Source organism: Otolemur garnettii, unplaced genomic scaffold (assembly GCF_000181295.1).
Source record: "Otolemur garnettii isolate 467f Iridium unplaced genomic scaffold, OtoGar3 scaffold00005, whole genome shotgun sequence".
NCBI classification, from domain to species: Eukaryota; Metazoa; Chordata; class Mammalia; order Primates; family Galagidae; genus Otolemur; species Otolemur garnettii.
In genome coordinates this window covers 33,605,283-33,631,793 of record NW_003852400.1, presented here as the reverse complement: position 1 = coordinate 33,631,793, position 26,511 = coordinate 33,605,283, and the positions used below count along the sequence as shown (strand labels likewise).

The window sequence follows — 26,511 nt, the reverse complement described above, 5'->3', positions numbered from 1 at the left end:
CTCCCTCCCTCCCTCCCTCTCTCTCTCTCTCTTTCTTTCTTTCTTTCTTTCTTTCTTTCTTTTTTCTTTCTTTCTTTCATCACAGCTGTGTACATTAATGCAATCATGGGGTACAGTGTGCTGGTTTTATATACCATTTGAAATATTTTCATCAATATTAACATAGACTTCACTGCATTTTCTTAGTTATTGTGGTAAGACATTTATATTTGTTATTGTGGTAAGACATTTATATTCTACACTTAGTAAATTTAACATGTACCCTTGTAAAATGCACCACAGGTATGGTCCCACCACTTACCATCCCTCTACCCATACCCTTCCCCTCCTGTCCCTATCCTCTTTCCCCTTCTTCTTGGGCTATAATTGGGTTATAGTTTTCATATGAAAGCTATAAATTGGTTTTATAGTAGGGCTGAGTATATTGGATACTTTTTCTTCCATTCTTGAGATACTTTGCTAAGAAGAATATGTTCCAGCTCCATCCATGTAAACATGAAAGAGGTAAAGTCTCCATCTTTTTAAAGGCTGCATAATATTCTATGGTATACATATACTACAATTTATTAATCCATTCCTGGGTCGATGGTTTCTTTTGCAGGATTCTGTTTGTTATTTTTAGGTTTCTATACACAGGCAAGAGAAGTAATTTCCTTTCCTTTCCTGTCCTGTCCTGTCCTGTCCTGTCCTGTAGTGACAGAGTCTCATTTTGTTGCCCTCCATAGAGTGTATAGTGTCACAGCTCATAGCAACCTCTGGGTCTTGGGCCTAGGCGATTCTCTTGCCTCAGCTTCCTGAATACTTTGGACTACAGGCACCTGCCACAATGCCCAGTTATTTTTTTGTTACAGTTTGGCTGGGGCTGAGTTCAAATCCACCACCCTTAGTATATGGGGCCAGCACCCTAATCACTGAGCCACGGGTGCCGCCCTCAAGTGAATTTCTTTAAAAAACATGCTGATGGCTTCACATATAGTCTATTTTCTACAGATGAAAATCATTTCCTAGCTCTGTGTTTAGTTATTCACTATTCTGTGTTGCAAATCTGTTCATTCAATCAGATGTTCTTTGGTACATTAAACGTCAGTGACATTTCACATTCATAAACTCTTGTTCTAGCCAGTCCTCCTCTATCTTTTTGGTTTTCATTCTCTGGAAATGTGTATTATTTACCTAATTCCCTCATGTTTGACTCATTCTCTTTCATTTCCCAATGATCAAATTCTTAGACATTTGAGTCTTACCTCTCAGTGTCCCTGAAAATGTGTCTTTTTTTTTTTTTTAATCACCGCTGCCACTATACTGGGCACTCTCAGCTCTTTTCAGGATTATTGCAATACTCTGCTAACCGATCTTCAACTTCCAGTCTTGCTACCTCCTTTCCATTCTTCATATGGCTATTAGAGTGACCATTCTAAATTATGTGTCTTATCAAATTCTCTCCCATGGAAATCTGGTTTTTGGCCTTCCATTGCTCCTGAATTTAAGTTCTCTCATCTTACAACTAATGAAGTAACAAAATAGTAATAATATAAGCCAACGATTTTTAGCACCAATTTCATACTAAGTACCACAGCATGCATGTTTAACCCTTGGGAATAGTAAGTAGTATCCTTATTTTCTAGAAGAGGATTTAGGTACAAAGGTCATGTCTAAATCATGCTTGTAAACATTGTTGTAAAGTGGTAGAACAAGGATGTGGACTTGCATTTCTGTGATACCAAAGGCTAAACCTCTTAATAGGTGCCCATGACAAATAGCCCTACACACTCTATGTACATCTTTCAGGAAAACTCCTTACAGTTTTTCAAGTTCAGTATTGCTTTCCTACTTCTGAGCCCTTCACCTATGATGCATTTTCCTTAGGGAGCTCTTCCTGCCCATCTTTTGTCCAAAGTGTGGTTTATGTACCTTTCTATTTCTGTCATGTTTGACAGAATACTGTTGTGCCCAGGAGTTCCACAAAGACTACACTGCCAAACAAGCCAAATTTACAGCAGAGTTGTTTTGTTGAAGAGCCAGCAGGCGACTGCCTCAGTATCCCAACATGGGGTTTCTGAGAGCAGCCCTGAGTGCTTAAGGGGTCGAGTTTTTAAGGCTTGGTCTGCATACTGGTTGGCATGCAGGCTGTCCAGGTGCATCCAGGTAGGGTAGTATGTAAGCATTGTACAGAAGCAGAATCTTGCAGTTAGTTAGCCATACGTTATACCTCTTTGTTTTAATATTTACCCCACCTGGTGTTTCTGGTCAGTCTGGGGATAGTTGGTACTTCCAGGTTTCTCAGAGGAGTTAGTCAAGCAAGAAGTTAGTGAATACTTTCCCATCTATCTTGAGAGTGAACCAGACTTACTCCATTTTGTTGAGGGCTTATAGCCCAGAAATTTGCCAGGAGCTAACTGGTATTTTTCTACTTTGGCCTAGGCCTAACTATAATATACAACCCCATCTGAGGTCTTTCCAAAGGCTAGAGTCTTGAAAAAAGGGGAGTGTTTATTCAAGGTTGAATTAACAAATGTATAAATGACCGTGAGTAGTTATTACTAAGTTGAACATTTTATTCTTCTTGCTGAATTAATAAATTACCCCCAAATTTTGTGACTTTAAATAACAAATATTTGTTATTTCATAGTTTCTATGGATTAGGAATCTAGGTATAGTTGAACTGGGTTTCTCTGGCTGAAGGATTCTCATGTCTGTTAAAGGCTGGGGCTGCATTCTCATCTGAAGGTTTGATGAAGAAATGGATTCTATTCCTGAGCTTACCCAAATTTTGTTGTCAGGCCTCATTCATTTGCCATTTGGGCTTCTCCACAGGTCTACCTTACAACATGTACTCAAGGTTTAAGGCACAGTCTTTTAAGGCTTTATTGTAGAAGTGACATCCCACCACTTCTGTCATTTTCTGTTCATTTAGAATGAGTTCTTATGTCCAGCCCACACTCAAGAGAAAGGGTTATAAATACTGGAAGGTACGCAACATTGGGTGGTTTTGAAGGCTGCCTACTACAGTGAAAAACAAAACACCTGGAGACTTTACCTCCTTCATCTTTATATGGATGGAATTGGAAAATGTTCTTCTTAGCAAAGTATCTCAAGAATGGAAGAAGAAGTATCCAATGTACACAGCCCTATTGTGAAACTAATTCATAGCTTTTATAGGAATGTCATAACCTAATTATAGCCTTAGAATATGGGAAGGGGGTGGGAGGGTGAGGTGAGGGGGGTGGATGGCGGGAGGGAGGGAGATTGGTGGGGTCACCTCTGTGGTTTGTCTTACAGAGGTATGGGTGAATCTTTCTAAAAGCAGAGTATGAACATTTTGACTCAATAAGAGAATGACATGAAGGTTATCTTGACCAGTTTGATGAGAGTATTTCAAGATGTGCGTGAGAACAGCACACTGTACCCCATGGTTGCATTAATGTACATAGTTATGCTATGAGAAATTAAAAAAAAAAAGAATTAAAAAGCATACTACAGCAAAAAAAAAAAAAAAAAGGAAAGAAAAACAAAACACCCACTAACAATGCAGAACTACATATAAGTCTGAGTCTTCTCTGAGTATCAAAAGTTTGTCTTATTGTACCTAAAATTTCCTCATTGAAATCATCTATGCTGGCTGAGCAGCTAGGGTGCTAGTCACATACACCAGAGCTGGCAGGTTTCAATCCAGCTCATGCCTGCCAAACAACAATGACAACTATAACTAAAAAATAGCCAGGTGGGCACCTGTGGTCCCAGCTACTTGGGAGGCTGAGGCAAGAGAATCGCTTAAGCCCAGAAGTTTGGGGTTGCTGTGAGCTGTGATGCCACAGCACTCTACCCAGGGTGACATAGTGAGACCTTGTCCCCCACAAAAAAGAAATCATTTATGTAAACTTATAATCCCTTAGCCAAACAAGAGAAGACAGAATCTATTTTTGTGTTAATAATCCTTTAATGCTGAGTCTATCAGAATTCCTATGTGATAAGCACTAGATACGTCTTCTGAATAGTTAAGGAACGAATATGATCTCCTGAATTAAATGCATGTCTATCCAATGTAAATGAGCACAGAAAAATTTTCTATTATAACAAAAAAAAGCATCAGTAACAAATTTGTTGGTTTTTCTTTTTATATGTCAATACATCCATAGTGTAGCCCCAGATAACTCATACAATCTGATAAAACAGTGAATATAAATTGAATTTTAGGGGAAATGAGCCTCCTAAGGACACAGTTAATGTTATTGCCATATTAGTCACAACTTCGGAAATGGTTTCTAAGGTTCTACTAAGCTTCGTTTTTCTTTTCCTTTCTTCTCCTTTCTTTTTTGTTTTTGCTTCTGTTTTTTGAGACATATTTCTTTCCCCCTCCATCACCCTCTCTCCTCCTTTCACTTTTGATTATAGAAATTTTCAGTTATACCCCTGCGAGGATACTATAATGAACACATATATCAGTTGCTTAGTTTCAATGATTAACAACTCATGGCCTGTCTTGTTTCCACTCTCACTCCACTCATTTCCTCAGATTATTTTGAAAAAATCTCAGATACAATATTTCTTTTGGAGGACAGAAAGTTTCCTTTGCTAAAATATAACCATTAGTACAGTTACCACAGCCTAAAATATCAGTACTGATTCTTTAATGTCAACATGTTCCCTTTTCTTCAAAATGCTGAAACATTTTTTCCCCACTAGCTTATTAGTGTGCCAACAATACCCATGAATTACTTTGGTTACTGTGTTTCTTAAAATTCTTTTATTCTAGATTTTCTCACCATTTTTAGAAAAAACTTTCTTTGGGAATATGGGGCAGGTACATTTTCCTATAGGAAAATTCTATAGAATTGCTCACAGAGGAGGTTTTAATGATCACGTGTCTGTGGTCTCACTTAATGTGTCTGTCTGTACCTTGTAAATCCTATAAATTTGTGGTTAGATCTGGAGTTTTGTTTGGATTTAGATTAATATTTTTTCCAGCAAAATTTTATTTTTTTACAGGTGTTAATGTATACTTCTATTAAGAGGTACATAGGCCCAGTCATCTCTATTTCTATGGTATAGGCAGCCATCAGTGCATCAATTGGATTCATTAATGCATAAAGTTGTAAAATAATGCTAGGTGCAATTCAAGAAAAGTGGATGTTTGGCCATTGCTCTGAAGGGTATCAATGAGTTTTTTTTTCCTTGAAAATTATGAACATATGACTTTAAAAGATATTTGTGTTTCAATCCATTATAATTTTTACTTTTATTGCTGCTCGAATAGTCCAGTATTTAATAATTAGAAACCTCTTCAACTTAGCTTGGATCCTTTCTTTTTTTTTTTTTTTTTTTTTTGAGACAGAGCCTCAAGCTGTCCCCCTGGGTAGAGTGCTGTGGCATTACAGCTCACAGCAACCTCCAACTCCTGGGCTCAAGCGAGTCTCCTGCCTCCGCCTCCCAAGTAGCTGGGACCACAGGCGCCCGCCACAACGCCCGGCTATTTTTTGGTTGCAGCTGTCATTGTTGTTTTTTTGGCGGGTCCGGGCTGGGGATTCGAACCCGCCACCTTAGGTGTACGTGGCTGGCGCCTTAGCCGGTTGAGCTATAGGCGCCGAGCCTCTTTTTTTTTTTGAGACAGAGTCTCACTTTATCACCCTTGGTAGAGTGCTGTGATATCATAACTCACAGCAACCTCTAACTCCTGGGCTTAAGCAATTCTCTTGCCTCAGCCTCCTGAGTGGCTGAGTCTGCAGGAGCCTGCCACAATGCCTGGCTGTTTTTAGAGACAAGGTCTCCCTCTGGCTCAGGCTGGTCTTGAACCTAGGAGCTCAGGCAATCCACTGGCCTTGGCCTCCCAAGTGCTGAGATTGCAGGCATGAGCCAGTGCGCCTGGCCCAGCTTGGATCCTTTTGATATGATACTAACAGTCTGTGTTAGTTTTCTTACTTTCTAGTATGAAAAGACATTCAAGGTTTATTTTGTACATTTTGACCAAACCTGGAATTATCTAGTTCTCTAAATGGCTACTGATAGATGCATTGCTGTTTCTACACTTTATTTGGTTGAACAGAGATGGAAAAAAGATTTTCCTATTTTTTAAAAATAAGATACCTTCTGAATTCTTAGTGTTATTTTAAATTAAAGGTTGCGGTGTTTTAAGTTTTATCTGTATATTTATCTCCTTTCTTCAATAGTGAAATTCTTATTTTCTTTGATTCTAAAGTAATGAATTTGCCTTATCCCATGCTACACAGTAGTATTGTCATACCATTATCAACAAAGGTGTGATTTCCGAGATAACATAAAGGTGGATTTTTTTCCTGCTGTCTTTAGGACATAACTTTTTAAAGATGTCCAAAATCAAATTATGTGTTTTCTAACACCACTTAAATTAGTACTTCTTGGAGTAGTTACACCACTAACAAGATACACAAAATTATTTGCTTTATTTTACTTTTTATTTTTTAGGCATTGTTCTTTCAAAAAATTGTTTTGTAATTACGTATAAGATGTCATGGTATCAAAATCAAATGGACAAAGCAAATTAAAGAAGTCTTAAATTTTATCACTGTCTTCTATACCCTATTGCCTCCCCTTTTTAAAGTAACCAGTTTTTCAAAATTTCATGATTATTCTTTGTATTATTTAGTAATAGCTCTCTCTGTGTATACATATAAATATATATAAAAATATATATATAGATATATACACATAAATATACATAAATAATATATACATTACTTTTTGAATTTGAATTGAATTACAGTAGCAATGTATAGTATGATGTTTGCTCAAAAAGTGTCAATAATTAGATAAATGCTAGGGTCATCATGGGACAAGCATACATAAGATACACATGTATATATTTCTGTGGTACCCTTCATATGTATCTCAGTATTTCTGAAGCTTTTTTTACCCCTCTCATTGACGACTACCTCTATTATATTGTAAAATACCATTTGTTTGTATGTATTTATTTAACTATTGTCCAATGGTTCTCAGTTCTCAGCAGTGTTGAAACTAACTAGTGCTTCTTCCCCTTATCTTCCTTTCTTTGTATCTGATTTGACTTAATATTCTTAACGTTTACACCTATAAGATGACAGCACACTTTTCTTTTGATGCATTCATGTCATCTCCTACTATACTATCTCTCTCAAAACCATCATTTCTTAGTTGTATAAGTTAATTTATATTTAATGGTCACCATAAATCCTTCTGTTGATATCTTGAAATAATTTGATTCTTTAAAACTTACCCTCCAGTAGATGGTTAGGGAGGGAGGGCTCGTGAACATAGTGTTCCTAAATTCTTCCAGGTGAATACATTTATTCAAAATCTTCAAGGTGATTTTGGCTAAGTTAAAAAAAAAATCTTGATTCAAAATTTTTTGTGGAGCATCTTAAACATGCCACTCTATTTTCTTCTGTCAAAGTATTTTGGTCAGGTGTGATGAAAATCTGGTTTTCGTTGTCGTAGGAATGACTTAGTCTCTTTGGGTGCTCTAATAATTTATTTTTCTTTTGAGTCCAAATTGTTTCACTACCATTTTCTCAGTTATAGACTTTTGGTTGATATTCTTAGGCACACAATTTCTTTTGGATTTGAAAATTTCTTTTCCTCTTATATTTCTCTACAGCATTCTATTTTGTATTTATTTACTTCCACGTTCTTTGTAATTTATTGCCTTCATTTCTGGGGTGATTTTTTTCATTTTTTCTGTTTTCATCACATTCTTCCTCAGTTATTCCCATTATGACTTTTGTAGTTCTATCATTTTCTTAATCACTTCTAGCTTATTATTAAATGTTGGCTTTCAGTCTTCACCTGTCCTGTGAATAGGTCTTTCTGATGTACATGCATTGTCTGTAGGGATATATTATTTTGCCCTTTTAAATAAAATCTTATATTTATGAGATTTGAGATACTCTTATGTTGTCCCTTTTTAAGTAGGAGAGTTTTATCTGTTTTTAGGAGGAAGCGATATATAAAAAATAATTTTTCTACCTTAATGGCCTGGCGCTTCTGCTTTAGTTGTTTTTAGGGAAAGATGAAAGATAATGCTAAGTTCTGCTTGGGTTCTTCTACCTCTGTTACCATCCTTAGCCTGGACCTGCTCTTTCCATTATTCTTGCTGTACCACTCTTTGTCCATCTAGATGTCTTTTCAGGCTGGTGCTTTAACTTAGAAGAGAAGGTACTCCTTTATTTTTGAGTGTTCTCTGTTTTGGGGCCCAGGGTCCCAGATATCCTTAACACTGTGTCACGTGGCTCCTTTGTTTTCATCTTAGAGTCAATGCCTAGCGAGGCCTCTCCCACGTCGTGTTGCTATTCTCAGAATGGCCTGCTAAGCTATCCAGAAAATACCTGATGATTGTGTTGTTTTCTTTCTCCTTGGTTTTCTTCTACTTTCTCCTGCACAGTTTCTTAAACTCTGTGGGTCTTTAACGTGTGCTGGCAGTTTATCCCTACTCGCTAATATTGGTTTTGTGGTACATATTGTCTACTGGGTTTTGGTTTTGATATCCTGCTTGCATTGTCTGTTTTGATGGAGGGACCTGCATAGATTCAAAGAGTAAACAGAATTTCTGGCTTTTCAGAATCATCATCCCCATTATTCTTTATGTGTGCTCTGCTGACCGTATCTAATTTTTAAGTGCTTAAATTTCTCTTTTTAAAGTCTCTAATTTAGGTATAAACACACATGTGTAACAACTTTGGAATATTTTAAAAAATACATTTGATTTGAAGTTCGGGATATCATTCATATATTAAACAAAACTAAGAAATATTAATAGATTCCAAGGGAAGGAAATATCCTTGTTTGTCAAACACCTCTTAATTGTAATGTCTTCCTTTGAGGACATACAGTAGACTGTTTATTTTTTAATGAGGAGCTAATGTAGCACTTTTAAAACTGAGCTTTGGTCGTCCTGTTATCTTACTCAGACCGTGTAGGAGGTGCTGTTCCTGCTAAAGCCTTCCTGAGTTTCTAAATTTGTGTTCATAAAACAAAAATAAAAACCCTGTTAAATCACACAAAGTCTTACTGGAATGCTTTCTGTCCTAAGTAGTCACAACACTTACTGATCATGGAGCACCTTTTATGTGCTAGGAACAGAAATATAAAATATCTTTTTAAAAAAAATACCCATTTCCCCCCCCTTTATTTTAACAATAGAAGTAGGAAAACCTGTGGTTTAATGGTTTGCCTGAGATCCTGTAAATAGTGTATCTAGGTACTATTTGATTCAATATGGTCTTTACTAATTCATATTCTTCTAAGAAAAGGTGAAATAAAGAAAAAATAGGAAGATTTTTCAGGTTACTGGAAGGAAGGTCTGGAAAAAGTTGTTTCCTGGGGAAAAGCCTGATCCGGTTTTATATAACTTTTCTTTTAATTTACAAAGGCAAATTTATCTTGTGACCTTTCCCAGCCCCAAACTTACAAACACAAAATACAGCATATTCTGTTTTGTAGCATTTTTACTTCTCTGCGCTTTTGTCTAACGTTGAAAAGAACATATAAAAAGGATGAAGTCACCGCCACTGAAATCCCCACATCTGTGGAGCAGGTCAGCGTGGGTGTGGGGCTTCTTGTCACACAATGGGAGGATTGTTTTATTGATGCGAAAAGAAAAGAGTCGTTTCCCTTTGAAACTAAAGGAAAAAGTTTGATACGCTTATTGTAATTTTCTGTGCCAGAATTTTGCAACTGAGGTTGAGGGTGAACTGACCATCTAACTCTAATATAGCGACACATACCAGATACATGGATGATGTTACTAAAAAGTAAAATGAAGAGCTAACTGGATCAGAGGCCCTTTTCTCTCCCATCCCCTTATACACACGTACATTTCGGTGATACTTAAAGCACAAGGATTTCTTAGTCTTGTTATACTCTTTGATTCGTAAGGAGTTTGAAATATGTCACAGACTTTATCTGTTTGAGAGATACATTGGGTGGGTGCGTAGTGATGAAAGGAACTCCTCTCCTTTCTTCCCAAATCTCAGCAAATTTTCAAAAACAGTATATACTATACACTGTACTGCAGGCAGTAAGGAATTTGTGATTAGTGTTTTATTCCTTAATTCACTAATTTATTTACCAAATAATTAATAAGTGCCTGTTACAATATGGTCACTGGATATGGAGTTGAAATGAGCAAATGTGGTTCTCTGTCCTTAGGAAGCAGACTGTCCTATTGGGGACAAAAGAGTAAATAAATACAAATTAGAAAGGATAAGTTGTGATGAAAATTCTAAGGAAAAAGTGAACTGTCCTTATATGTAAGAGAGCCATGGAAAACAACTCCACTGGGAGTGGAGGGAAGCAAATGAAATCTTTTGGCAGAAGTGGCTTTAAGTGAAGCCTATAAGGGTCATGGGGAATTCTCTCTTTCCAGACTACATCAAGAGTAATGGTAAGTGGAAGGCACAGAAAGCTGCTTCCAGGAGGACTGAAATAGGCTTCTATGTGAGAAGCAAATGGAGTAAGAGTGGGAGGTGAGGATAGAGCTGGGATAGACCTGGAGGCATCCTTCAGGCTGTGTTGAGTCACTTCTACATCTGTTACTATTACTGCTGCCATTATTATTATTATTGTTAATATTATTTATTTTTCTTTTTTTGAGACAGAATCTCATTCTGTTCCTCCAGCCTAGAGTGCTATGGTGTTAGCCTAGCTCACAGCAACCACAGACTTTTGGGCTCTAGTGACCCTCCTGCCTCAGCTTCCCGAGTTAGCTGGGACTCCCACATAGATGCCCACCATAACACCCAGTTAATTTTTCTATTTTTTTTTTTTTTTTTGAGACAGAGCCTCAAGCTGTCCCCCTGGGCAGAGTGCCGTGGCATTACAGCTCACAGCAACCTCCAAGTCCTGGGCTCAAGCGAGTCTCCTGCCTCCGCCTCCCAAGTAGCTGGGACCACAGGCGCCCGCCACAGCGCCCAGCTATTTTTTGGTTGCAGCCATCATTGTTGTTTTGGTGGGTCTGGGCTGGGGATTCGAACCCGCCACCTTAGGTGTACGTGGCTGGCGCCTTAGCTGGTTGAGCTATAGGTGCTGAGCCAATTTTTCTATTTTTAATAGGGACAGGGTCTTGCTCTTGCTCAGGCTGGTCTTGAACTCCTAAGCTCAAGTGATCTTCCCGCCTCAGCCTCCCAGAGTGCTAGGATTATAGGTGAGAGCCACTGTGGCTGGACACTGCTATTATTTATATTTATTTTAAAAGGAGAATGAAGCAATAGACATCTTTAGCTGGAAATGACTTGATCCAATTTCCCTTTACAAGAAAATCTTGCTTGCTGCTGCCTGAAAGTAGATTCCTGTAGAGGAAGACCGGCAGCATGTGGTGGTCTCATGCATCACATTACCTCTCTGGACAAATCGGGGTGTTCAGCCTAATTCTTATTCCTGTAACAAAAGAAGTGGAATCCTAAAGAGTGCTGATCTATACTATGAACAGACAGGTACTATAGGGGCTTTTGATGTGTTTTGCTTATCTACTTCTTCCTGTTTCTGGGAGCACATAATTTAATCATTGTTCTGTGTAACCACAAAGGACAAGCGGTATAACTGAAAATCGTTTGTTTCCTGGGTGTAAGCATGCTTTGATTTTGCTGAGGCTGTTCTATGGTGTATGGTTTATTTTTCCTAATGCCCTCAAGGTTATGTCCAGTGTATGGATCTCTGACTTTTGTTACAGACCTCACTAAATTCTTTGTATGACATATTAGTCAAACAAAACATCAAAAATAGCAAATGAAGTAAAGAAAAGCAGACATGCAAAACAGCCAATGATGCTATGGCAACATCCTAGGACCCATTCAAATTAGTTATTTTATACTTACTTTGTTACATATTATAAAAATATTTTGAAGAAACAGAATTTTCATTTTGTAATCCGAAACACTGTATAATTAATAACAATGGAGTAACACTATAAAGCTGTTTCTCTTCTTGGGCCTCTGATTCTGACTAGTGCTGCTTTTTGAATATGTGGTATTGTATGTTTGCGTACAAGACTCCAGAAACTAGTCAAAGATGGTCCCATTAAATCTAGTTTGCTTATTTGGGATGCTAGCCAGATTTCCTGATCAGTCTTCTAAAGGTAAAAGGAAAGTTCATAATTACTGGACCACCTAGTTGCTTAAGATGTTATGAATTACGTCTATGTTGTACTTAATAAAATAAACAGTTTTTAATAATAGATTGTCATGGTTTAATAATGTGATTATTAATGAGGGTGCTAGAGTAATTCACCCTAAATACCACTTTCTCTACTTTTTCTTTATGTGTTTAATGTATCTTCACATTTTTAACTGTGTATGTTCTTGAAATACAGGAACATGTGGAAATACAGCTCTTCCTACAGGAGCCGGAGGGCTAATTTATCAAAATGGTCTTCTGCATCTTTGTCCACTTCGGAATGAAATCATTGCTCACATGTTTTAAACAACCATTGTGCTGAACCTTAAAAAAGTAGTAAATTGATTGATTTTTTTTTTACACGTTTAGAGGGAAAATTCATATAGACAGTTGAAAGAAAATTTCTTTTTCTATGTAGATTATAGTTACCAACCTTCAACAGTTGATTTCAATGACTATTTTATATATAACTTTTGCTATTTAGATTGAGATACAGTTTTAGAGCTTATGATTTTATTTTATTGCTTTTTTAATTCCATTTATGGGATATCATTTCATACTTATTTAAAATATCATTTCATACTTATTAATGTTATGTCTGGTAATTGAATTTGGGGATGCATCTAATTTTAACTGTTTGTATTAATGAGCCAGAAGGGGTTCATGTTACTCACTCCACAGAAAGCCGGTTACTGAGAAAAGATTGTCAAAGAAGAAAAGACTTACTGCAGGAGATGCATCTATTAGGATGGGGAGTCACGACTGCCTCAAATCTATCTCCTTGAACAAAAAGGTGGGAGGTTTTTGTGGTGGTAAAAATGAATAATGCATGAGAGGAGTGAACATCATTACATGGTGAGGGTGGAGTTCAGGGCACACAAGCGTGATGAGAAGTCATGCTAGTACATATGTCCCATGAACAAAAAAAGATGGGTAAGTCCCTCCCAAGTCAGGGATTTTGATATTACAATGAGCTGGGGTTTCATACTAGTCATGTTATCAGTGTCGTGGTCCAGTTCAGTGGGTTCTTGGACTCAGTCTGCAATGGCATATCATTTATCTTGCCTTTCTTACAACAGACAGATGCTGTAAGGCTCTGTGGTTTTATGGCTGTAAGGAAGTTCTTCCTGGGAAAGAAACTCAGAAGGGAATGCAGCAGTGTAACAGGAAGTCACAAAGTTCTGGCCAGCATTTCTTATTTGTCTGGAAACCTGAAACATAAGAGAACTTCAAAAAAATCATTGAAAAGTGTTTTCTTGGGCAGTGCCTGTGGCTCAAGTAGAGTGCTGGCCCTATATACCGGAGGTGGCAGGTTCAAACTTGGCCCTGAACAAAATCTGCAAAAAAAAGAAAAATGTTTTCTTGCATGCAGTATAATTCTACACGACAATGTCAAAAGGTAGATGATTCTGTTGTTCTAGTGGCTTTAGCTAAATAATGTGGTTCCAAGGTTTTGGTGGGTCTGGGATGAATGAATCAAATATACGCCATTTGAGCTTACAGTCTGTAAAAATTGTCGATGGCGTTGGGCTCTGTGAAAACTTATTTGCAAGGCCTTCAGATAAATACTTTTTTGCAAGGCCTTCAGATAAATACTTGTGTACTTGGATAAAAAAAATTCTTTTTTTTCTTTCTTGCATCGGCATTACATGCCTTCAGATGACTGCTCAGTATATGTGAGTCAGTCAGTACGGATTGATCAGTCACCTTCCACAGTCTATAGTGAACTTGGTTCTCCCGATGTTGTCACTATTTGGATCCCACAGTCTTGTTCACATATTGAAATTATATAATAGTTTTCTTCCTCTGTTTTGTGCTCAGTATTCTATTTGATTGATTGCCTTTGCTACTTGTCTGTTTTGTTTTGTAAGGTCTGGTTTGTTGTTACTCTTTCCAGGACTTGTCCCCATTTTTCTACTTGGATCTCCTGAATTACTAACAGTGGTGTGGTGTTTTTCTGCATATCCTTCTTTTCATTGTAATTTATTCTCCTATACCTCTCTTTTGCCGTGTGTATCCCCGATCTCTCACACACTGCTGTGTATATGGTGGGAGATAGATAAATATCTGTGGTTCAGGATGAGAGGATGATGAGCCAGCAAGCTTCTGGTATACCTCTCCACCTGGACACCGGCCAAGTATGTTTCTGGAGATAAAGAGGGAGCCTCTGGGCATCATCAATCATGTGGCGAGTTGAGAAGAGTTTAAAACCAAAAGTACACCCAAGAAGTTTTAACTGATTTCCTAACCAGGAGACAGGATTGTGTTCCCAAGAGGAGGGAAAAGAAGGGAAGATAGCATATACTGCAGAGAGTAGATGAACTGAAGTCAGCAACAGTGGTGAAACTGGTGGTAAGCTTTCTGGAAGGAAGAGAGAAAGACAGTGATGGAGAAATTAGCTCTGCAGAGGGGACTAGCTGGGGGTGAAGTGGATCCATAAGCAACATTTCAAAATTTATTTCTTAGTAATCTATAATAAGATTCTATATCGAATTTGAATATATTTTTCTATATTTAGGAATGTACTGTTTTAAAAATAGTCTGAGGTACACAAAGGTTTGCAGCCTTGTGAAATAAGTCACATGATCATATTTTAGAGTTGTTACACGTGTAATTTATCTTTAATATTTTTTAAACATTAGGCTCACTGGTGTATAAGGTCACTGTTATGTAACTCATAATGGAAAGTTGTGGGATGGAAATTTTGTTTTATGTATAAAATATCACAAGTATATTTCTCATTTAAGAGGAAAATACTTTAATGAAAGATAACTTTCTTATTAGGTAGAGTTTGAAGAAATATGATGGCAATATTCAGGTTGAACAAGTACTGGGGTGGTATTTGGATACTGCTTTAAACCCTGTCTCTTGCATAGTTTCCTGTGGTTACGTGTGAAAGAAGGCTCCATACAGCTACGTCTGCACGTGAGAGCTGATTTTAGTTTTCTTCTATCTCCTATCATTTCCAAAAACTAGGTGGAAGTGGAGGTTGTTTAGTTGGGAATTTGTTTTTTAATCTATGCCTTATCCAGACATTTTGAACACAGTTGTCACTTTTGTGACAATGTCAAAATCACATCCTTAAAAGTGCTTATCAGACAAATGCTTGTTTGTCTGATTAAGTATAATTTTACATTTTAGTATTTCCCTCATAAAAAGAATGAGTAAAGCCCTAAAGTTGCTAGAATGTTACTGCTTAGTCATTGATTCTTGAATAAATACTGAAGACTAGAAACTAGAATTTCCTATCTAATTAGGATTTTCGTAGAGATACATTTGTTATGGGAGCTGACCTGCTTGTGCATTATAGGATATTATAATAATAGAATCTCTGTCATTTATGCATTGGCTACCAATGCTATAGGTACTGTTAGGACATAGCTATATATAATAAAATATGTATAATATTTAATAGAATAAATAATTTCTAAAAGTGATTGAAACAGTACTTGGTGTAGATGCTAATTAGTAATTTCAAGTCAGTATTTTGACTAGCGTATAACATCTCTTGTATGTAATTGATTAGTGGGTATTTGTATAGAAGGAGGCCAAAATGATAGTTTTGTGTAAAATTGTCCCCGGATATCTGCAGGAGTTCTGGAACCTATCTGAAACCTTCCTCTGTCCCAGCAATACCAAAATTCATGGATGCTCTGGTACAGTATTTATATATAACTTACACACATCCTCTCAACATACTTTAAATCATCTCTAGATTACTTATAGTACCTAGTATGCTATAAATACTATATAAATAATTATTATAGGGTATTCTCTTAAATTTGTGTTGTTTTTTTTTATTCTATTGCAATTGCCTGAATCTTTGGATGTGGAACTCATGGATTCCAAAGACAGACATTTAGATGGCTCCCTATGTTACCTAGAAAAAACTTAAAACTTGTGCTATAAATTTAGCAAGAATTTGAACAAAAAACAGTTGAATTAATGAGTTCTTTAATTTCAGTTCTGTTTGCCATGTTGATACATGTAATAGATATATAGGCAGTTTATTGTAGATGATACAGAAAGGCAGTGGCTTTGGTTCAGTAAGATTATAGTTTTCTTTCAGTTCCTTTTTCCTTAGAGGATTTTTGATGAATGATTCAAATGAGCTAATGTTTTCCTGTTTCAAAGTGTGGTTCATGGAATAATTAGCATCAACTGGAATTTTGTTAAACATATTTATTCCTAGGCCCCACACCACATCTAAGACAATAAAAACTACATTTTTAACAAGATTCTCAGGGGATATTATTCACATAGAAATTTGAGAAACACAGATCTAAACTTTATTTTATCTTCCCAGCATGGTATAAGCTTCATAAGGGCAAAAACTTGTCTGGTTCATTGATATGATTTCAGGATACAATCTAATTTCTGGCTCAGAGCCCTCAATAAATATTTATTGGTCAAATGAGTAAAACCCTATATTAATCCATCAATGGCTAGGATACTTTACTCTTTGTGACTTTGTGTTTTTTAGTTAAAACACATAGGATTTGTTTACGTCTACTTGCCAGTTCTCAGCTTGCAAGTGGTTTATGCATTCCCAGTAAACATAAAGAGATCCTATTACTATGTGAACCTCTGTAGCACATCATCCTTAGCCATTTCAGTTGGGTAATATCTACAGAATGTGCCTGCCAAACATGATTTGTGTCAGTGCCACTTAGTTCCTGGTTACTACATGCCAGCTATTAGTTATAGTGTAATACTCTGTAGTAAAAATTCAACAGAAAGAGAAATTTGAGCAGATTTGTATTTTATAGCTTTACATTTTGTGTACATGCTATCCAGTGTGGGATGTTCAGTAAAATGGAAGCCTTGAATTCTATGTGATGGGTGCTCAGGTGTGTTAGGGTTGGAGCTTGTTATTTTCCATTTCCAGTTTTGCATGAGAATAATAGTTGGTCTTCAAAGTGAATTTTTAACAGTGAGAGAGAGGAATGCACAGAGTGAGACTATTGTTGAGAGAAGGTTACTACTATAATTCCTTCTACTGGGGCCATCTGCTCAGTGTGTATTGAACACAGTGGTTCAGAAGCACTTGACTTTTCTGCAAAATCAGATCTGAAGACTTAGCTGAATTGGAGAATACTTCTTAGATTTGCTTTTCTCTATCCCAGTTTCAGAAAAATGGTCAGAGTTGAGAGGTTATGTTCACTGTAACTGAGGTTGATAGTACTCAAATGACTCCCTCCAGATTATGTTTTTCTCCAGAGTCGACCTTGGGACCAATGAAATCATGTCTCTCAGAGTAAGGGTCTTGTGACTTAATTTTGAGACAAGCTACTACAACCCAGAGTAACAGGGAAGTCCCTTGTACTTGAGTGGTTAAATGTTACTGGCTGTGTGATCTTGGGCAGCTTGTTTAAACTTTTATGTCTGAGCCTCTTGATGCGTGTGTAACATGATGATACTTGCCTATGCATAGGTGGTATACTGTGCAATTTCAATACGGTGATTGTTGAAACTATATTGTACAGATTCTAGTAAATTGTAAAGCCTTAGTAAAGTATTAAAGGTTAAGGGATAATGGAGGTATATCTTAAAGTGTCTTCTAAAAGTGGAAGTTCAATGAGACGTGAGTAGAATGGCAATAATCATTTAATATTGTGCTACGTGTGAGGTGCTTAATAGCACTTTACAGATACATATCAAAACAAAGGTGAATGATCTGATAGCACACACACTAGCTTAAGACTTTCTGAAACAATAATTGTTGGAAGATGTCTGTGAACTCAGGGGGATGCAGTGTCCATTGTTTATGTATCATTGCAAATCATCTTTAGGGCTGAATACTAGACTTCAGTATCTGTGCTAGGTGATGTTTAAGCTGTGTAATTAGGGAAGCAGGAATCCTTCCCTTGGTGCAATAGGGATTGGGATCCAACAGCAATGTAACCTGGCAGCACTTTGGTTATAGTCCTATTTTGCCTACCCAGCATGTAAAATTGAGAGAATATCAAGACTCCTTTGATATAATAAGGTCTGCATCCTATGTTGACAGTTTACAAAGTGGAAGGGGGGGACTATGGTATGATCTATCAGTTTGGCATTGTGGATAGGGGGTCTATAAGTTACATGATGTAGCAGACCGGCAACTTGCTTCATTGAGTCACCTCAAAACTCTACCAAGATTGATACCCTTCAAGCCTTGTAAGAGATAGTGTCTATATGGTGTAGTCTTAGGAGACTTAAGCCTTACCTCTCACATAGGAACCTAGTCCTCATATTAATTTTATGATATATTCATTTTACTTATGATTTAACTTAAGTGGATCCACAGGGTGACTTTCCCAAAGCCACACAGAATATCCAAGAGATAGAGATAAATCCAGGGAGTATGACTTCAGAGTCTAAGCTCTTTGCTACAAAAAAAAAAAAAAAAAAAAAAAGCTTAAAAACATCTTCCAAGAAATAAAAAAGAATATAGTAAATGCTGAATGCTATGTAGACAAAAAATTTAATTGTTAGCATGGCTGCAGAGTGGAAAGAAAATGCATTTCTATGACTTCCTCGTTTATTCCTTATTCGTGCCACTGTTTGAATGGGAGGGAGGTAAGAAATTGGCAAATTCAGATTCAGAGATGAACTAGCCAATGTGTTCTGTAAAAGGAGGACCGACTTTTCAGAAACAGATTTCAAACCTCAGACTCATGGGACTTGAACCAAAGCCTTCCAGCTTTAGTTAAGCCTTAATTCTTCTTGACAACTTTTTGACATCCCATCTCCCTTTCTCATAGCCATGCTTCAATACTATTTTTGAATATACACATGTTTGCATTTAGTTTCTGGTAAATATTTTCTAAATTCTTACTGGTCATATTGTAGGGGAAGTTTCATTTCTTTAGTATACTGCTTTAATTTTACTGAACACGTTGGAGGGTTGTTTTAAATTGTTTAAATGTTCTTTGAACCGAAATATTTACAGAACAAGAAGTTCTTCTAGCTAGCAGATTGTTCTGTTTGTTGTGTTTGAGTGTGGAAACATTAGGAATGACAGCATAAGATGATGCCATCGAGTTTTTTAATAAACACCCTCACAGCATTGTCTAATGTGGTCTTTGTTTATTAAAGGTGTCAAAGATATCTTTGCTATATTTATGTAAAATCTGAATTTCTTTACTCAAGCATGGAAAATATTGATTTCTGGTTGGGAGGAAAGCTGTATGACTAAATGAAAGAATTACACTTAACTGGAAACAATTATTAAGAGTCTCAGTTTTAAGAAGAAAAGAATTACTGTTTGGATTTTGTGGATTTTTTTTTTTTTTAAAGGATGCAATGTACAAATATTTAAAACCTTTTAGAAAAATATTCTGAGAACATTTCTGTCTTAGTCTATGGGCATAGAAGATAAGTGACTTTGTTTTAATTGGAGTTTTCAATTCATCAAAAAATAATTGAGCAAATATGTTTTGATTATTTGCAGTAACCATAATAATATGTATCTGAGATATATACAGATAATATAATGCAGATAATATAAAATAATATGCATTTTACATATATTTATATCTTAAGACTGCAGTATTTATTAACTTTTAAAGCTTAAGAAATATATGTGGTTTAAGCTTAAAACAAACAAGTAGATTTTTAAAGTCAGCACATGGGCTGATGTTGTCATGGGCATGAAGGAGCCCAGTGTTTATAGCAATCAAGGAAAATGGCCTTAGAGTTGAAGAATATTTGTGTTGAAGAGTGGAGGTGGATGGTTAGGATTTGAATAGACACAACATAAATAGATTATGGAGTATTTTAATGCTACTCACTATTTTAGATTTAATCTGATAGAAATTTTATATATCTATAATGTATATATAATTGCATGTTCTTAAAGAGAATGATGAAATGAAGCTCTTTCAGAAATACTAATCTTCAAAATACATGTAAGGTTTGGTGAATAAGTACCTTTTTTAACATTACAATATAAAAGTAAAATATGATAAAATTTTTTAAATACAGGGTGTCCATTAAGTTCATGTGCAATTTAAAATACAAACTTTATGGACATCCTGTATTTAAAAATGGTGGTGACAACCAGGTAAATATGATGGAGTGAAGATTATTTATAAAATCTTCTTTCTCCAGTTATTCAAAACCTAGTAAATAAAGCAAAGAACATTACTAACAGTAACCAGATAAAGATAAAGGTCTTGGCTTAAGGTGGAAATCTTAAATGATAGCAGTCAAGGAAGAAAGTGAAGATGAAGGTGAAAATCTGGCTTGTGATGTCTTCTAAGCCCTGCAAGTGGACTTCTAATACATTGGAATGGGTCAAAAGGTGGTTTGTTAAATCCAGATCATGCTTTTATTTTTAATTTAGAAACAGATTGAGAGATGGAAGCAAAGGTCAAGGGTATGTCTTAGAAAAACCCTTTAAGAGTAGAAAAATGTTTTCAATTTTCACATCTTAGTAAGAGTAGGGAAAACTACCATTGGAAATGCCTACCAATTTTTAACTCATGGTAATTAATGAGGAATCTATATAATTGTCTGGAAGAAATTTCAAGTCTCTCTCTCTCCCTTCAAAATATCCTTGTACATTTTTGTTCCATAGAAGAACTCAGAAAGAATCTGAGCTTAAGAAAGTTGAAAACTTGGAAGATGGCAGTTAAAGAGAATAATACTTACTGAATAACTAAGAGAACAAAATTAAGACTGCTACAACACTATTATCGAATTTATTAGTCCATTAGAAATAGAAACAGAAGGCACAACAAGTCAAATTACTACTGCAGAGAGAGAGATTGAGAAATTGTATTTCAATTAAAAATTACATGGTAGCAAAAATAGATTACATAGGAATGATGATAAAAGCATCCAGCATGTGGAGATGCTTATCTCAAGTAGGAAAAAACAAGAAAGAAGGCTGGAAGAAAATTTTCTTAAAATGATCTGATTGTTTGGCCTAAACATCCCAGTTTTAGGAAAAACTGAAATAATTCCCCATAAATAATTCAGGAAGACTCATAGGTACAAAAACAAAAAATGTACAAAAATTACAAAGAGGAGAATAGCTTGATTGCTACTATCTCTATAATTTTCACTCTGAATGTAATGAAGTATTATATACAGACTTTAGAGGGAATCACAGTGGAATCCAGGAATGTCACCCAAAGCAAAACTGGAATAAAGGAAAAAAAGAAAAAGAATTTCAAATATGACACCTATAGGTATTTGGAAGTAACTAATTGACATTGAAATCTGCCCCATAAAATGATGGAGAATGGGTGAATGACCAGTGGCTTATAACCAGCCCCAGGAAATGTGCAGTTTGAAGGTGGTGACACAGTGACTGCAAATCTGTAAGGGAAAGAAAGTGTGAATGAAATTTTTATTCCTACAGAAGTTATTCTTAAAGTGTGACATCAAAAACTCAAGGAATATAAAAATGAAAAATGTAAAGGCTTCTCTAAAAAAGAAAAATAAACACACATAAAACCATCAGAAGATTCCCAACAGACTAATTGTCCATGTTTGTCCAATCAAAAATGAATTAAAAGGATTTTAGAAGTAGAGAAATTTTATTGAAAAATTTCCTTTGAAAGTAAATGTGTTATGTTTAGATTGTGGGGATTACGGCTACAATATAGAATCTATAAAACTTTTTCAGGGTTTGATTGACTTAGAAGGAAGCTGGGAGTGGGAATTAAATGTGCTATCTCCTCTGTCACAGAAGGAAGTCAATTAATACTGAATTACAAAACGAGTTGTCATGAAAAGTCACTGTCTTTTCACATCTTTTTTTGATAGCCTGTCTTAACCTTTAGAAAGTAATTTCACTTCTTGGAGAGAATTATCTGAAGTGTAGTAATGCCTTCAGTTTTACTATTTTTAGTTTTCTTTTACTAAAATTAAAGAATTAAAAATGACATGCATAGTGTGATCCCTTTTTAATAAAATGCATTTATTTAATCCGTCATTCTTTTGTCCTTTCAGCTTACTGCATATGTTATTCATAAAGCATTGTTGGAATGATACTTATCTAACATTCAGAGTAATTCTTTCTATGTACTGGTATTTTTAGATGAATTTAAAAAACATTTTTCAATACATAGTGTTGGGGGAAATGGATAACCACAAGTAAAAGACTGAAACTGAACCCGCACCTCTCACCACTTACAAAAATTGATTCAAGATGTATAAATGATTTAATTCTAATGCATGAACTAATAAAAATCCTTGAATAAAGTGTGGGGAAAATACTTGAGGATATTGGCCTGGGGAAAGATTTTATGAAGACTTCCATGACAATTGAACAACAATAAAAATAAACAAATGGGACTTAATTAAACTGAAAAGCTTCTGTACAGCTAAGGAGACAACAACCAAAGGAAACAGACAACCTTCAGAATGGGAAAAGACGGGGCGCCAGCCCCATATACCAAGGATGGCGGGTTCAAACCCGGCCCCGGCCAAACTGCAACAAAAAATAGCTGGACATTGTGGTGGGTGCCTGTAGTCCTAGCTACTTGGGAGGCTGAGGCAGGAGAATTGCCTAACCCAGGAGTTGGAGGTTTCTGTGAGCTGTGATTCCCCAGCATTCTACCAAGGGCAATAAAGTGAGACTCTGTCTAAAAAAAAAAAAAAGAATGGGAAAAGGCTTTTGCATATTATGAATCGGGAAAAAGCTCGATAACTAGGTTCTAAAGAGAACTCAAAATAATCAACAAAGAAAGAGCCCATATATCACGGGGCAAGAGACAGGAATAGAATGTTCTCTGCAAAAGACAGATAAATGGCTAGCAAACATGATAAAATGCTCTTCATCCCTAATCATCAGAGAAATGCAAATCAAAACCACCCTGAGATATCACCTAACCCCAGTAAGAATAATCCACCTCATGAATTCTCAAAACTGCAGATGCTGATATCAGTGTGCAGAGAAGGGGACACTTTTACATGGCTGGTGGGACTACAAACTATACAACCTTTTTTGAAGGAAGTATGGAGAATCATCAAAGAACTCAAATTAGACCTCCTATTTGATTCTGCAATCCCATTACTAGGAATCGACTCAGAAGAAAAATAATCCTTTTATCATAAGGACATTTGCACTACAGTGTTTATCGCAGTTCAATTTATAATTGCCAAACTGTGGAAACAGCCAAAATGCCCAGCAACCCAGGAATGGATTAACAAGCTGTGGTATATATACCATGGAGTATTATTCAGCCATTAAAAAAGATGGAGACATATTTTATATTAACCTGGGTGGAGGTGGAACACATTCTTCTTAATAAAGCATCACAAGAATGGAGAAGCAAGAATATAATGTACTCAATTCTAACATGAAGGCAGTAGATGAGTTAATGCAAGGGGGTAGTAGGGGAAAAAGCAAATGGGGACGAGGAAGGTGGGAGGAGGATGGGGTCTTGATGTATGGCACACCTCTTGACGGGTGGAACACAATTATAAGAGGGGACTTTATCTAACAAATGCAACAATATAACCTAATTCTTTGTACCCTCAATGAATTCCAAACAATAAAAATAAATTAAAAACTTTTCCACATTGCTAATTTTAAGAAAATATACCATTTTTCTTGACACAAGTCTTTTTAGTTGGTTAAAAAGGTGGGAGGGAGCAAGTTTTTCTTTTTAAACACTTATGCATTTGCAGGAGGTAAATACATAAATATTTCTGTCTCAAGCATCCTAAACTTTATCTTGAAGAATGTTCTTTTTTTAATACTCAAAAAGCTAAATCAGAATATTGTTTATCTTCTCATTGTAGACTTTATTTATGATCTTATAGTTCAAAAGAATCTTAAAATGTCATGTTTTAAAATTCAGAATTGAGTTGTGTTTAGTGAAATCATATGATGTGGTTGTCTTATTCCATATCTGTGAAGTCAGAAACTTGACAAGATGTGAGATTGTACCCTACTTGCATAAAAATATGTCAACCTGAGACAGAAATCACAAATTTTGGCAGGAGATCCCTGAGACTACAGGGTCAGAGAACGCAAACTTTATTACAATAAAAGCAGTAGCAGAAATTACAATATTGTACTGTTTTTCAGAATTATAATTCCTATGCAGAGATAAAATTAGAGTTAGTTGTTGCCAGGCAATGTGGTGCTTTAAAAAGAACCTTGAACAAATTGGCTTAACAGACATATGCAGAACATTCCATCTCAGTAAAATTGAGTAGGTGATCTACTTGTAAACCCATGGATCATCCTCCAAAATTGATCATTTCTTAGGGCACAAATCAAATCTCAACAAGTTTAAAAGAACAGAAATTTTACCTTGTATTTTTTTCAGACTACCACAGAATAAAAGTAGAACTCAACGCCAACAAAATTTTCATCCCCACATAAATTCATGGAGACTTAACAACTTTATGATGAATGACAGGTGGATCAAGGAGGAGATAAAGAAGGAAATCATTAGGTTTATTGAACAAAATGGTAATGAAGCCACAAGCTATCAAAACTTGTAGGATACTACAAAAGAAGTTCTGAGAGGCAAATTTATCACATTAAATGCCCACATCCAAATACAGAAGGAGTTTATATCTACAACCTAATGAACCATCTCAAGGAACTGGAAAAGGAAGAGTAACCCAATCCCATACGAAGCAGGAAAAAAAAAATAACTGAAATTAAATCAGAATAAAATGAAATTGAGAACATAAGAACCAGTCAAAAGATAAGTTAAACAAAAAGTTCTTCAAAAAGTTTTAAAAAATTGACAAACCCTTGGGCAGATTAACTAGAAACAGAAAAGTAAAATGTCTAATCACCTCAATCTGAAATGAAAAAGGGGAAGTAGTAACAGATATCACTGAGATACAAAAGATCATCACTAATTAGTACAGAAAACTCTATGCCCAGAAATTTGAAAACATGGAGGTAACGGACCAATATGTGGAATTACACCACCCCCCTAAGCTCAACCCAAAAGAATTAGAAATTTTGAATAGACTAATATCAAGCACTGAAATTGCAACAACAATACAAACTGTTTCAAAAAAGAAAAACCTAGGACCAAATGGTTTCACACCAGAATTCTACTAGACCTGCAAAGAGGAGCTTATATCTATACTACAGAACCTATTCCAAAACATTAAGAAAGAAGAAACCTTCCCCAATACATTCTGTGAAGCAAACATCACCCTGGTACCAAAACAAGGAAAGGACCCAACAGAAGGGATAACTATAGACCAATATAATCCATATATTAATATCAATGCAAACATATTCAATAAAATCCTAGCAAATAGAATATAGCTACATATTAAAAAATTATACATCCTGATCAGGTGGGCTTTATTGCAGGGATGCAAGGATGGGTCAAGTTGTATAAATGCATAAATGTAATTCCCCACATAAATAGAGGCAATAACAAAGACTATATGATCCTTTGATTAGACACACGAAAAAAGTATTAGACAAAATACTTTCCAGCATCCTTTTCTGACAGGACCACTTACGAAATAGGCATAGGTGAGACATTTCTTAAAGTGATAGAGGCCATCTACAGCAAACCCACAGCCAATATCATACTGAATAGAGTAAAACTGAAAGTATTTCCACTTAGAAATGGAACCAGATAAGGATGTCCAATATGGCCACTGCCATTCAACATAATGCTGGAAGTTCTAGCCAGTGCAATCAGGCAAGAGACGATATTAAGGATATTCAAATGGGGACAGAGGAGGTCAAACTCTCACTTTTTGCTTGTAATATCATCTTATACTTAGAAAACCTAAAGAGTCAACCACAAGGGCCTTATAAGTGATCAGGAAATATAGTTTCATCTCAGGATATAAAATTAATGTCCACAAATCAGTAGTCTTCATATACTTTAATAACAGTCAAGCTGAGAATAAAATCAAAGACTTAATACCCTTCATAGTAGCTTCAAAGAAAATGAAATACCTGGGAATATACCTAATACCTAACAAAGGATGTGAAGGATCTTTACAGAGAGAACTGCCAAACCCTGAGAAAAGAAACAGCAGAAGACAACAAATGGAAGAGCATACCATGCTCATGGCTGAGAAAAATTAATGTTGTTACAGTGTCCATACTACCCAAAGTGATCTATAGATTTAATATAATCCCCATCTATATACAAATGTCATACTTTGAAGAACTTGAAAAAATTGTACTTTGTTTCATATGGAATCAGAGAAAAACCCCAAATAGCCAATGCTATTCTAAGAAGTAAAAACATATTTGGAATCATTACATTATCAGGTTATACCACATATCCATAGTATTGGTTATACCAATATAATATTATTATATTATTTGGGTTATACCACACGTTGACAGTGATCAAAACAGCATGGTACTGGCACAAATATAGAGATGCAGTTCTGTGGAATAGAATAGGGAACCTAGAGATGAACCTAGCCACATATCCCTGTCTG

General features: G+C 35.9%; 1 protein-coding gene across 1 annotated transcript in view; it reads left to right on the top strand.

Annotated features, from left to right (window-relative positions):
• The window catches only part of ISPD (isoprenoid synthase domain containing), a 308,561-nt gene that overhangs the window by 135,954 nt on the left and 146,096 nt on the right, over positions 1 to 26,511 (top strand). The window lies entirely within an intron of this gene.